This window comes from Mauremys reevesii, linkage group 5 (assembly GCF_016161935.1).
Source record: "Mauremys reevesii isolate NIE-2019 linkage group 5, ASM1616193v1, whole genome shotgun sequence".
Taxonomy (NCBI): Eukaryota; Metazoa; Chordata; order Testudines; family Geoemydidae; genus Mauremys; species Mauremys reevesii.
Genome location: NC_052627.1, coordinates 75,280,245 through 75,294,000, shown reverse-complemented (window position 1 = coordinate 75,294,000; position 13,756 = coordinate 75,280,245).

Below are 13,756 nucleotides of genomic sequence, written 5' to 3'. Positions count from 1 at the left end.
AGAAAAAGGAATAGTCCTGGTCTACGGAGGTGATCTGGCATATAGAGGATGGGGTATAGCAATGTGCACATGCCTGTGTGATGTGGAGCTCTGCACTGCCTCCTTGGGCAACATAACTTCCCACCATTCACAGGAAGGCTGTGCCTTTAAGGCCCAATTGAAACCTATATTAGCATCAAAAATAACAATGCCAGTTGCTTTTCCTGCATATCCTCTCCTTTAAAGTTGTTTCTAATGGGATTGTTCCTCTTTAAATTCTGTTGAGAGAAATTCACAAAGGCACTAGATCTGCCTGTTTCCTGTAACACAACTATCATAACAGTTTCCAAATATGGGAAAATTCATTCTGGAAAGTTTACTTTGTCTAGATCACTTAGTTTTAATCTTGTTCATTTGTCACTGACATCATCACCTGCTGAGCTAAAATGTTTTTCAGACACAAACTGGAGGATGGACACCCAAGATTAATGGCCCTCGAATCACATGTTAGGAAATTATTTCCTTTGACTGGCACTGAATCCTCATTTATTCTATTGTTGGACTATGCTGGGGAACCATATTTTAAAAGCAATGCACACTTTCCCCAGACAATGTTTCACTTTCAAATTAACTGACCCCCAAAAGTTGTCAGATTCATCACTTGTAGACACCATCTCCTGACCTGTCATCCAGCGTGGTCAGACCTATTGTACATGAAATATTTTCCTGCTGGATTTCTGTGTATAAAAACAGCAGCAGCAGCAGGAGAAAAGAGATTTCTTAAAATACAGATCAAGAGCCATTTATTTTGTTCAGCGATTTCTGTACACACTGTGTACCAAAATGGTGGGCAGAGCTAAACAATAGCAGACAGAGAGAGAAGTTAATAGCTGTAAGTTGCAGGGGAGAAGGCCTTCACATAAATTGTGTTTTTAACTGCTTCACTGCTGATCAGGTAAAGAGGTGTGCGAGCCAGCACTGCTAGATATACACAGCTTGTCCTTGCATTCCATTGGGACCTATTAATATACTGCAGCAGGACAGATAGTGGAGCAGATGATCAGCAGTGAAGTGCTTCATAGTAAAATTGTTTTCAAATCATCAGTTCATAATTGATGGTAGTCTTCCCTATGACTGTCAGTGTTGGTATTAGGAAGAAGTCTGCCTTTGATGATAGGGTAAAGCAGACAACAACAGATTCAATGTAGATTTGTGTCCATTTTCATGGCTGACAGCTTTTCAGTCACACAGATAAGCAAAGTTTATAAAATTGATTTTTGATTAAATATGTTCAAAGACAAGTTACATAACTGCTACCCTTTTGCTAGATGTTGTTAGCAACAAGGCCAGATTCAAATAGCTACTAGTCCCTCTTAAAATTAACAAATATCATCAGCTCGAGCCCCTCCTCCCCTCAGGAGTATTTCTGGGCTCAATAAGGACCTCCCATGGGCACCTTTAATAGGCACTACTTTTCCCTTCACAAGCAGAGTCTGCCTATGAAACAAGGAGAACTTGATTAGGGGGAATTGAAAACAGCATGGTATGTCTATATGGATGATAAATAATGGATGATAAATAAAGCTCTCCCCCCCCACACACAGTAACTTTGGCTGTAGTCTGTTAACTCAAAACACCTGCTAGCGTGAAGCCCAACAGGCAACTGTCCATTTACCACATCACGGTCCTTGTCCCCATTCCCAACCCAAGTCATGGTTTGATGTCAGTGGGCAGTATAGCCACAGAGTTCTGAGGTGCACTTAAGAAGGCCTGTCTCCAGTCTCCTAGGAATTGCTGTTTGGTCTTATTCTGAGGCTCCAACACCTAACCCAGCATTAGTTTTATTTATTTTAGATTTTGTAATAGTTGGGTAGGAGGGACCTCAGAGTTCACTCATCTCTGCTACTGTCCTCTGTGACTTCAGCAAAGAGCCCTCTATTTTATACCCCATTGCGGAACCACTTTTTGAAAAACCCTCCCAATAGTGCAGGTTCTTCAATGGAAAGGAACCAGTAACATATCAGCTATTTTATGTTCAACTTTATTTAGTGGCTGGGTAGGAGGAGCCTCACCAGAGTTGGTTGAGCTCTTCTGGTGTTCTCTGCAGCTTCACAGAAAAGCCCTTTCTGTGTTCCACCCATTGAAAGAGCTGCCTCTGTGTCTTCTCCCATCGAGAAATCCTCCCACAAGCACAGGACTTTCAATGGAAGGGAACCAGTTTATATACAACCTTTGAAAATAATCCTTACTATAAGGTAGGAGGCCTTTTTTCTTTTCTTAGTTCATTTCTACTACCCAACCAAGTCTGAGTTCATGTACAATTATGGTGACTTCTAAAGTGTCATTGAAGGAATTCCAGGTAGACAGCTTATGCAAACCAAACTTTCTCTGTGCCCATGCTTCCCTCCACCACCACCCCTTCAACAAATGGGAGCAGAGAGCTCCTTATCCTCAAGAACTTCAGGCCATAGGATTTATATAAACATAGAGCAAACTAAAACAGATTAGAGTAGGAGTAGTAAATGCAGCGTGGTATTTACAAATGATCTCAATTCTTGTACTCCAAGCCTCAAAAAATCTTTCTCTACCTTTATCCTCCCTGAAGAGAGAAGAAAAAAAAAGACTAGGAACTGAGGTTCATTTGCTATATAAAACACTTGCTATCACAAAGTTTGCACATAAACAATTGTGTGGAAATCTGAGACAATCATAGAATCATAGAAGATTACAGTTGGAAGAGCATCAGGAGATCATCTAGTCCAACCCCCTGCTCAAAGCAGGACCAATACCAACTAAATCATCCCAGCCAGGACTGTGTCAAGCCAGGCCTTAAAAACTTCTAAGGATGGAGATTACATCACCTCCCTAGGTAACCCATTCCAGTGCTTCACCACCCTCCTATGAAATAGTGTTTCCTAATATCCAACCTAGACATCCCCCATTGCAACTTGAGACCATTGCTTCTTGTTCTGTCATCTGCCACCACTGAGAACAGCCAAGCTCCATGTTATTTTGAACCCCCCTTCAGATAGTTGAAGGCTGCTATCAAATCCCCCTTCACTTTTCACTTCTGCAGACTAAACAAGCCCAGTTCCCTCAGCCTCTCCTCGTAAGCATAGGCGCCAACTCCGTGAGTGCTCTAGGGCTGGAGCACCCACGGGAAAAATTGGTGGGTGCTCTGCACTCACCAGCAGAGAAGCTCCTCTCCCTCACCTCTGCCTCCACCTCTGCCTCCACCTCTTCTCCTGAGGGAACAAGCTGTGGGAGGGAGGGGGAGGAGTGGGAAAGTGGCACGCTCAGGGGAGGAGGCAGGCAAGAGGCGGGTTTGGGGCAGGGATTTGGGGAAGGGGTCCAATATGGGCAGGGAGGGGGCAGAGTTGGGACAGGGACTTTGGGGAAGGGGTTGAAATGGGGGTGGGGCAGATTCAGGAGGAAGCAGGGCAGGGGTGAGGTTGGGGCGGGGCTGGGAGGGGGGGGGTCAAGCACCCACCAGTGCCAGGAGAAGTTGGTTCCTATGCTTGTAAGTCATGTGCCCCAGAGCCCTGATTATTTTCGTTGCCCTCCGCTGGACACTCTCCAATTTGTCCACATCGTTTCTGTAGTGGGGGGCCCAAAACTGGATGCAGTACTCCAGATGTGGCCTCACCAGTGCCGAATGGAGGGGGATAGTCACTTCCCTTGATCTGCTGGCAACGCTCTACTAATGCAGTCCAATATGCCATTAGCCTTCTTGGCAACAAGAGCACACTGCTGACTCATATCCAGCTTCTCATCCACTGTAATCCCTGGGTCCTTTTCTGCAGAACTGCTCCTTAGCCAGTCAGTCCCCAGCCTGTAGCGATGCATGGGAGTCTTCCGATCTAACTACAGGACTCTGCACTTGTCCTTGTTGAACCTCATCAGATTTATGTTGGCCCAATCCTCCAATTTGTCTAGGTCACTCTGGACCCTATCCCTACCCTCAAGCATATCTACCTCTCCCCCCAGTTTAGTGTCATCTGCAAACTTCCTGAAGGTGCAATCCATCCCATCATCCAGATAATTAATAAAGATATAATATAATATAATATAATTTAATAAAGAACAAATAATATAATAAAGAACAAAACCAGCCCCCAGACCGACCCCTGGGCACTCTGCTTGATACCAGCTGCCAACTAGACATCGAGCCGTTGATCACTAACCATTGAGCCCGATAATCTAGCCAGATTTCTATCCACTTTATAGTCTTTTCATCCAATCCATACTTTTTTAACTTGCTGGCAAGAATACTGTGGGAGACAGTATCAAAAGCTTTGTTAAAGTCAAGATATATCACATCCACCAGTTTCCCCGTATCCACAGAGTCAGTTATTTCACCACAGAAAGCAATCAGGTTGGTCAGGCATGACTTGCCTTTGGTGAATCCATAATGACTGTTCCTAATCACCTTCCTCTCCTCTGAGTGCTTCAAAATGGTTGCTTTGAGCCTAGGTGCTGACTTCCCCTCTTTCCTGTGGGTGCTCAACCCCCCTCTGCCTCCAGCCCCACCCCCACTCCACCCCTTCCATGAGGCCTGCCCCTTTCAGCCTCTTCCCCAAAGTCTCCGTCACAAGTCCACCTCCTCCCTGCCCCTATTTGAACTCCTTGCCCAAATCCCCGCCCCAGCCTCACCTGTTCCCTGCCTCCTCCACTGAGCATGCCATGTTCCCGCTCCTCCCTCTCCCTCCCAGAGTGTGCTTATCCTATGAAACAGCTGTTTGGCGGCAGCCAGGTGGGAAGCTCTGGGAGGTAGGCAGCGGAGCGGAGACGCAGTGCACTCAGGGGAGGAGGAGGTGGGGCAGGGGATGAAGGGAGCTTGTCTGCTGGTGCGTGCAGAGCACCCACTAATTTTTCCCCGTGGGTACTCCAGCCCCAGGACACCTTTGTCCTTGAGGACCTGCTCCATGATTTTTCCAGGGACTGAAGTGAGGCTGACCAGTCTGTAGTTCCCCGAGTCCATATCAATCAGATTTTGTTCCTCAAAGAATTTACTCTGTTCCTTAAGACAGCTTACTTTTTATATGAAATACTTAAGTATTCATTGGGCCCAGAGGGAATGATTCTATAGCCCCAGTAACTAGGGCAGTCAGCTGGGAGACTCAGGTTCCAGTCCCTGATCCAATGACAATTTAGGTATTTCATGCAAAGTGGAACAGCTTCAACAGGAGAGATTAAGGCCAGAATACCCTACAGCCCAGTGGTTAGGGCACTTAGCTAGGATCTGAGTCCGGGGTCCAAGTCTCTGCTTCATGTCAAGCAGAGTAGGGATCCAGGTTTTCCACATGCTGAGTGCTCTACCAGTAAGCTATAGGGAGGAAGTATAGTGGCACCATCACTTCCTCATCCAGTTTTTTGCAAGACAAGGCTGACCTGACTTAGGTACCTAACCGCTGAAGAGTGTTCATGGCTGTGAATCCGAAGTAGATAGAGGAACCTAACTCTGGCCTGGTCTACACTACGGGTTTATACCAAATTTAGCAGCGTTAAACTGATTTTATGCTGCACCCGTCCACACAACGAAGCCCTTTATATCGATATAAAGGGCTCTTAAAACCGATATCTGTACTCCTCCCCGACGAGGGTAGTAGCGCTCAAATCGGTATTGCCATGTCGGATTAGGGTTAGTGTGGCCGCAATTCGACAGCATTGGCCTCTCGGAGCTATCCCACAGTGCACCATTGTGACCGCTCTGGAAAGCCATCTGAACTCGGATGCACTGGCCAGGTAGACAGGAAAAGCCCCGCGAACTTTTGAATTTCATTTCCTGTTTGGCCAGCGTGGAGAGCTCACCAGCACAGGTGACCACGCAGAGCTCATCAGCACAGGTAACAATGCAGTCTCCTGAGAATCGAAAAAGAGCGCCAGCATGGACTGCATGGGAGGTACTGGATCTAATCGCTGTAGGGGGGGAGGATTCCGTGCTAACAGAACTCCGTTCCAAAAGACGAAATGAAAAAACATTTGAAAAAATTTCCAAAGCCATGATGCAGAGAGGCCACACCAGGGACTCAGTACAGTGCCGTGTGAAAGTTAAGGAGCTCAGACAAGCCTACCAGAAAACCAAAGAAGCAAACGGAAAGTCCGGGGCAGGGCCAAAAACATGCCACTTCTATGCTGAGCTGCATGCAATTCTAGGGGGGTCCGCCACCACTACCCCACCCCTGTCCGTGGATTCCGAGGTGGGGGTGGTAATTGAAGCCAAGGCTGAGGATTCTGTGGACGGGGAAGATTAGGAGGAAGAGGAGGATGAGCTTGTAGAGAGCACACAGCACTCTGTTCTCCTCAACAGCCAGGAGCTTTTTCTCACCCTGACAGAATTACCCTCCCAAGCAACTATCCCAGACAATGAAGCCATGGAAGGGACCTCTGGTGAGTGTACCTTGTAAATATAATACATGGTTTAAAAGCAAGCATTTTTTAATGATTAATTTGCCCTGAGGACTTGGGATGCATTCGTGGCCAGTACAGTTACTGGAAAAGTCTGTTAATATGTCTGGGGATGGAGCGGAAATCTTCCAGGGACATCTCCATGAAGCTCTCCTGGAGGTACTCCAAAAGCCTTTGCAGAAGGTTTCTGGGCAGCGCTGCTTTATTCCGTCCACCATGGTAGGACACTTGACCACGCCATGCATATAGCAAGTAATCAGGTATCATTGCATGACAAAGCCTAGCTGCGTATGGTCCCGGTGATTGCTGGCATTCAAGCAACATCCGTTCTTTATCTCGCTGTGTTATCCTCAGGAGAGTGATATCGTTCATGGTAACCTGGTTGAAATTCAGGAATTTAAGTAAGGGGACAGAGAGAGTCAGTCCTACTGAGCTGTTTGCCTGTGCCTTAAAAGAAATCCTTCCCTGAAGGTAGCCAAGCGGGGGGAAGGAGGGGGCGCAATTGGCGCTGAGCTTTTCCGCGTTTGGCTAGCAGGGATCTTTCCTGCTACCAGCCATGCGGTTGGGGAGGGGTAAAGGGGGGTGTTTAGCAGTGATCTTCCATGATGCCAGCCACGGGGTGGTTTCTGCCGCTGCACGTTAACAGGAAAGAAGCAGCACTCCACGGTAACACCAAAGCCGCAGGCACTCAATATTAAGATGCAAAATGCGACCTTGTAGTGAAGACACATGTGCTATGTAAGGTGAATAGTGTTGTCACCGTGAAAGAGTATGACCATTGTTCTCTAAAATGTATCTTTTTAAATACTTCTCTCCCTTTTTTCCTCCCTCATGCAGCTGAAAATTTTTCAAGCCTCCCTACTCCGTCCCGAAGGCTATCTCAGATAAGGTGGCGGAAAAAAAAGACGTGAGAAGAAATGTTTTTGGAAATCATGGAAGTGACCCACAATGAAAGAGCTCATCTGAATGAGTGGAAGGACCTGATAGCAAAGTACAGGAAAGATGCCCGTGACCGTGAGGACAGGAGGGACCAACGTGAGGACAGGAGAGAAGCTCAAGATGAGAGGAGAGATGCTCGAGATGAGAGGTGGTGGCAGGAAGATCAGCGGTGGCGGGATGCAATTCCGGGGCTGCTGCGTGATCAAACTGACATGCTCCGGCGTCTGGTGGAGCTTCAGGAACAGCAGCAGGATCACAGAGTGCCACTGCAGCCCCTGTATAACCACCCTCCCCCCTCACCATGTTCCTTAGCCTCCTCACCCGCCAGATGAGTAAGAACTCAAGGGGGTAGGCTCCGTGCACCCGCCCACTCCACCCCACTGGACAGGCCAACCAAAAGGCTCTCATTATTATGAAATTTTTTTAGTGGCCTTTTCCTTCCCTACTATTCTCCTCCCAAACCCCACCGGGGCTACCTTGTCAGTTCTCCTCCTCTTTTTATAATTAAGTAATAAAGAATACATGATTTTAAAATGAGAGTGACTTTATTTCCTTAGAAAGCAAGCTGTGATCGAAGGGGGGGCGTGGCTTACAGGGAATGAGTCAATCGGGGGGGGGGGGTTCATCAAGGAGAAACAAACACAACAGTTACACTGTGCCCTGGCCAGTGATGAAACTGGTTTTCAAAGCTTCTCTAATGCGCAGCGCTTCCTAGTGTACTCTTCTAATCGCCCTGGTGTCTGGCTGTGCGTAATCAGCACCCAGGTGATTTGCCTCAGCCTTCCACCCCGCCATAAAGGTCTCCCCCTTACTCTCACAGAGATTGTGGAGAATACAGCAAGCAGCAATAACAATGGGGACATTGGTTTGGCTGAGGTCTGAGCGAGTGAGTAATGTGCGCCAGCGTGCCTTTAAATGGCCAAATGCACATTCTACCACCATTCTGCACTTGCTCAGCCTGTAGTTGAACAGCTCCTGACTACTGTCCAGGCTGCTTGTGTATGGCTTCATGAGCCATGGCATCAAGGGGTAGGCTGGGTCCCCCAGGATAACGACAGGCATTTCAACATCCCCAACTGTTATTTTCTGGTCTGGGAAGTAATTCCCTTGCTGCAGCCGTTTAAACAGAGTAGTGTTCCTGAAGACGCGAGCATCATGAACCCTTCCCGGCCATTCCACGTGGAAGTTGGTGAAATGTCCCTTGTGATCCACCAGTGCTTGCAGCACCATGGAAAAGTACCCCTTGTGGTTTATGTAGTGGGTGCCCTGGTGCTCCGGTGCCAAGATAGGGATATGGTTTCCATCTATCGCCCCACCACAGTTAGGAAATCCCATTGCAGCAAAGCCATCCACTATGACCTGCACATTTCCCAGAGTCACAACCTTTGGTAGCAGCAGCTTAGTGATTGCTTTGGCTACTTGCATCACAGCAGCCCCCACAGTAGATTTGCCCACTCCAAATTGATTCCTGACTGACCGGTAGCTGTCTTGCGTTGCAAGCTTCCACAGGGCTATTGCCACTCGCTTCTCAACTCTGAGGGCTGCTCTCATCTTTGTATTCTGGCGCTTCAGGGCAGGGGCAAGCATGTCACAAAGTTCCATGAAAGTGCCCTTACGCATGCGAAAGTTTCACAGCCACTGGGAATCGTCCTACACCTGCAACACTATACGGTCCCACCAGTCTGTGTTTGTTTCCCAGGCCCAAACTCGGCGTTCAATGGCTAGAACCTGCCCCATTACCAGCAGGATCTCCAAAGCACAGGGGCCCGCAGTTTGACAGAATTCTGTGTCCATGTCCTCATCACTCTCGTCGCTGCACTGCCGTAGCCGCCGCCTCCTCGCCTGACTTTGCAGGTCCCGGTTCAGCATTGACTGCACGAGAACGCGCGAGGTGTTTAAAATGTCCATGATTGCTGTCTTGAGCTCAGCAGGGTCCATGCTTGCCGTGGAATGGCGTCTGCACAGTTCACCCAGGAAAAAAGGCGTTAAATGGTTGGCTGCTGCTGCTTTCACGGAGGGAGGGGTGAGGCTGTACCCAGAAGCACCCGTGTCATAGGTTTATTCCCCACTTTGAACTTTAGCGTTCACAAGATGGGGACCTGCATGGACTCCTCTAAACTAAAATCCTAGTTTAGATCTGGTTCTCGCTGCCACCAGTCAGTTTTTAAGTGTCTGACACACTCCCTGTTCCCCCAAAACTTTCCCTGGGGAACACAGATTCAAACCTGAATCTCAACCCAAAGGGAAACAAACCATTTCCCCCCTCCCCTCTCCTAGTGCTTAGGAGAGATACCTGGATTCAAACTCCTTGAATCAAACAAAGAGGGATTCACTTTTTCCCCCTCCCCTTCCCCTGAAAATCCAAACAAGGGAAGAAATCAATCAAGTTCTAAAAAAGAAAAGATTTTATTAAAGAAAGAAAAAAAAGTACACTCTCTCTGTATTACCAGGATGCAAAAATACAGAGACTTCCCCCTCCCTCCTCCTCAGAATAATCAGTAACGGCAACAGAAATAAAGAATTCTTCCAGCAAACACACAATTGCAAATATAGAAAGCAACTCAAAAGACTAATCCGCCTTTTTAACTAATATTCACTATACTGGATTGTAGGAAATACTCCAGGAGAACTTAGAGACATGTCTGGCCTCTCTTAGATCCAAAGAGAGCACGGCAATTCAAACAAAGGACACAGACAAAGCCTTCCCTCCACAGAGATTTGAAATTATCCTGTCCCTTGATTGGTCCTCTGGTCAGGTGTTCCTCAGGTTACTGAGCTTGTTAACCCTTTACAGGTAAAAGAGACTTTAACCCTTAACTATCTGTTTATGACAACCCGCAACAATGTTTTTTGCCCCATCAGGCACTGGGATCTCAACCCAGAATTCCAATGGGCGGGGGAGACTACGGGAACTATGGGATAGCTATGGGATAGCTATCCACAGTGCACCGCTCAGGAAATCGACGCTAGCCTCGGTACATGGACGCACACCGCCGAATTAATGCGCTTAGTGTGGCCGCGTGCACTCGACTTTATACAATCTGTTTTAAACAACTGGTTTCTGTAAAATTGGAATAATCCTGTAGTGTAGACGTACCCTCTCTTTCAGAGGCAGGGTTTAAGGGCAATCTGTGCACCTAACACAGGGCTGTGGATGCCATTAAGTGCCAAGGCACCTATAAATTAGATGTTACAAGTGCAAGTCCCCTTTGCGGATTTAGCCCTTTATGTTTACAAGGGAAGATGGATATTTGTGGCAATCCAGGGAAGGAATTACAACCTAAAGGCTCACTATTTCCTTCCCTGCTTCTCTCCTCACTTCAGAAGGAAAGAAATCTGCTGCTGCCATAGCCCAGCAGCAGGTTTCAGCACTTCCTGTGACAGTTCAGCTGTTCTGGCTAGTGCATTGGGTGGTAGAGACAAGACTGCCTGCTAACCACTTACCTGTGTGAGGTTTGGAAGGGAGTAGTAGCCCTGGGACTCAGTGGTGCAATGCGGGTAAATCAGCATACAACCCTATATGGATGCACCAATTTTTAATAAACCTTGCAAATGCCTAGCACATCTTTCCAAATTTTGCAACATCTACTAAACTGGTGCATTTGGTAGCATGGGTTCTTTATACTGAGCAAGAAGTAATCTCTTGGTTTCAGTCATTGTCCTTAAACAAGTTTTTAATGGAATTTCAGGTCTAACTCAGTTCAGTATTTGCTTTCATTTTCTCCATTATTTTTCAGTAGATAGATGAGTGTGATCACGATGACTGTTTCAGAACTAACTTAATTGATGGTAATCAAAAACTGTTTAAAGAAATCAAAAACATGTTTGTCTGATTCACTGAGCAGAACTGAAAACAGTTCCTGCTCATTGTTAATATATATCATATTGTCAATAAATACTTAGATATTTTTAAAAAACATCAGTAGGGCAGTTGAAGGGTTTATACCTAAAAGATCACATCTGCCTTAAAAAAAGTGAGAAAAAACTAACTTCTTTGGACATACGTAAAATTACAGTATATTTCACTGGCAATTATTTGGTTTTGTCATAGTTTGCTTTCCTGTTTTTTGAGAGATTATTTTTAAACATACATAACTTTTTATTTAAAAATAATTAAATATTTCTATACTTTTAGTTGTTTTCTCCTAGTAGTTTACATAGCCTTTTTATTGCCTTGTATATGTGCATGTATCTCTTGGGCATCATGTATGACAAATTATTCATGTTTCTGTACTTTAATAATGAGATGTCAGCACATAATCCTTCCAGCAGAGAGGACTGTCAGCAGTGATTCAATCCCTTGTGAGATGACCTCCCTGGCATTTAAATCTGGCCTTCATAAGTGCACATGTTATTTTAGAAGCTCTTTTATTCTGAGGTTTCTTAGTTTAATACCCATTTTATTCTTTTCTAAGATGAGTCATGTATATGCATAATTCAAAATTCAAAACCTACCAAGGAACAGTTATATATATATATAAACTAGTTATTAGCCTCCATTTATTTTTAATACTTATTGTGAAAATGTATGATTTTAATCTTATTGCCACCATAAAAATCCAGAGTGAGTTGCTGGGTTGTTAATTCTCAGTTACTGAGTGGTGGCAGAATTCTAGCCACTGGGATTTGTAAGACAGTTCTCTTTATTCTGTTTAAAACAATAATGTATCCATCACAAAGATTTTATATCTAACAGAAGCTTTCTTGACACTGTTATAGCTGCAAAAAAAACATCTGGGATACTCTTCCGCAGCTGTAGCAATAAAGTTCCTCATGATCTGAATCCAGAAATGGGTTCTGGACTTAATTGTCTTTGTGATCACATACCACAAGGGGTAGTATTTGATTTTGCACAGGTACAGTATATGACATCAAAGAAAGAAGAGTCAACATTTTCAAACAATTCTGTGCATGTATATACAGTAGAACTTGTAGGTGCATGGTCTGCTGTCTACTGAGCTTTGTCTGTTCAAAAAGCTCTCTGGGAGCCAGTGCAGCCTGAAAATTAGGGCAAAATGTGGAAGTACACATAGATTTCGGCTATGGACATAGCAATTGGATTTTGTAAAGGGTCTTGTGTGTGATATCAAGTTATACTGCCCACTCCTTCCCCCTTTTCCAGGGCAGAGTGTCACTACCTAATAGGGAAGAAACAAATGGGTTATTAAAAACACTTTGACCAACCAGATGCATAAGCAAGTTTCCTTTAAGGGTATTTTTCCCTTAATTCTTTATGTTTTCCAATGTAAAATCCCTGATTTGGGGAGCTCATCAAAATATGTTTTTAATCATTTAAATAATCTGAGAATCATAACCAAGCAAGGCTTTACAGACTATCTGTCATTCCATGGAAATAATGGGTACTCAGTCCTGAATGGACATCTACTGCCCTGCACCACAGTGCTAAATATCCTGTTCCCTGCATGCAATCCGTAAATAGATATGGCTTTTTTTGCATTGGCTTAAATCTCTTATTACAAACATTCCTTAACTTTGCTGCACATAAAGTATTGTGTGAGTCAAACAACATTCAGCTGGTTCAGCCAATTATAAAGGACAAGAGCAGGGTCTGTCTGGCCTCAGTGATGACTCATCACACAAGCTGACATGATGGCATCCAATAAGGTGGCTGGAGTGTTCAGTGATCACTAAGTGCTTTCAAGAGCCCTGCTTTATAATGTGTCCCTTTCCAGCTGGCCGTGCACAGAAAACACTTCACCATACCCTGGCAGATTCTCTCTGGGAAGCTCAGGCCCCAAAACTACATCTTCCCTTCCAAGCCAAAACTTAACAATAACACTAAGGGAATCCTCACAATTACAAATACTTATAACCAACCTAATAACTATGCTTACTATGTTCTATTAGTCCTGTGCTTGGACCTACAGGGTTTCCCTGGACCAGTGACAGGAGGTGGCAAGTCCACTTGTTCTGGTTGTTCCACATCTGGGGGCTCTGTTGTCACAACCTCCTGTGGTTATTGCCCATCTAAGACCCTCTCAGGCAAAACAGCAGACACACAACGCCTCTTATTTCTCTCCTTTCTGGGATATGGAAAAGTCTTGCCTATTGCTGCACAGGATGTGTCCAGCAGGGGTGAAAAACTCATATGACCACATGGTAATCTCTTGTGAAACACTGCTGTTTGCAACCATTGTTTCCCATCATAAAGGCACACAGCACCATTTTCATGAAGTGGTAGCATTTCCCATAACCCAATAGCATATTGAATTTTTGTTTTGCTTTATCTGTCTCTTTATACATTTGCAAGCCCCCAGTAAGGTGGCCGGATGTCCTGATTTTATAGGGACAATCCTGATATTCAGGGTTTTGTCTTATATAGGTGCCTATTATCCCCCACCCCCGTCCCGATTTTTCACACTTGCTATCTGGTCACTCTAGCGCCAAGTGACTCTCACATCAGTTTCTT